Genomic DNA, 1,576 nt, shown 5'->3' on the forward strand with positions numbered 1-1,576 from the left:
CCTTAAGGAAACGCCTAATTTTTTCCTCGCGCTGTTTGTACGCGGGACACGCCGAAAGGTCATGCCGAGTTCCCTCGCAGTAAAGACACCTTTCAGTATCCTTACTGCAAGCGGTCTCAGCATGATTGCCTCCGCACTTGCTGCAGCGTGCCTTGTTGCAGCAGTAGGTGGCTGTATGACCTAACTGCTTGCAGTTTTGGCAATGCATGACCCGCGGTACGAACAGGCGTACAGGCAGACGAACCCTGTCCAAAGAGATGTAGTTCGGCAGTGCGGATCCGGCGAATGTTACACGGAAGGAATCAGAAGGGAGGAATTTCTTCTTCCCTTCTTCGATGGATACTGAATGCAATTGCTTGACATCCAGTATCTTTACATCTTGAATCAGGGGGTTCTTGAAGCAGCTAACCCCGTGACGCAAAATGTCATCGACCGTGAGGCTTCCTTCGGTAACCACACCGTCGATCTCCACGTCCTTGGCAGGGATGTACACGCGGTACTCTCTCGTGAAGAGCTCGTAGCTAGCAATTGCGTTTGCTTGCTTCAAGCTACTCACGACAACTCGCAGTTTGTTCGGTCTAACCTTTGTAATTTCGGTTAAGTCCGAAAACTGTTTTGCCAGGTCCTTGCCTATTTGTATAATGTTAAGAGGCTTCTTTATGGGCCTAAAGAAAACTACGAACGGACCTTTCGAAGCATCTGGGTAAGCTTTCACCAGTGTTGCCGGTACCCTTGGTACGGGGCTAGGTAGCGGGGAAGGTAGAGGAGAATCTGGATTAAAAATGGGGTCTGAGGTCGGATTCTGGCCACTGGATATAATCCAGGTAACTGCGTTAAAGAATTTCACTTTCACTGATAAGATCATTCAAATTAATGTATAAGGAGCAACCTCAGACAGACGTCCAAGCAAGAACAACATTGATCAAAATTTCCGTGTAAATATTCAAAGTAAATTGCGTTATAAATCACTTGTACACAGGCGCTGCCTGGTGACCTTATCGCTACAATGATTTTTTTTTTGCTGGTGTACGAGGCTGGCGGTACTGGTAGCGCTATCTGGTTACGGATTGCTACTACAAAAAACTTTACACAAGTTTGGAACTCAGCTTGGACGTCTGTCTGCGGAACAACATTTAATTATAAATTATTTGAAATCTAATGACTAAAGTTGACATAAACAATCTAAATATTTATACGCAAATCGATTATACTACGATCAAAAACAAAATCGTATCATATATTTGAAAGAATTTAATGTTATTTGCATGTATATGTGTTAATGTATGTTCATAGGGGCCATCCACATACCACGTGGACAGATTTTTAACGATTTTAACGCAAAATAAAAATTTGATCAGTGTATATTTATTTGTTTATTTTTTACCTTAGACGTAATGCCGCTTCCTGGAACTGGTCGTCGTTCTCGGTGTCGTCGCAGGTACGTTGGTTGTGTGGTATTGCTTACGTTCGCAGAACGGAAGTCAAACACGTTGCCCGGTTTTGGCAATAGCATCGATTCCGATGACGCTGCACCTCGTGGCTGGCCTGGTTTTTGGTATTTGAGCGAGCGATTCTA

The sequence above is a fragment of the Wyeomyia smithii genome, chromosome 2 (genome assembly GCF_029784165.1).
Source record: "Wyeomyia smithii strain HCP4-BCI-WySm-NY-G18 chromosome 2, ASM2978416v1, whole genome shotgun sequence".
NCBI lineage: Eukaryota > Metazoa > Arthropoda > Insecta > Diptera > Culicidae > Wyeomyia > Wyeomyia smithii.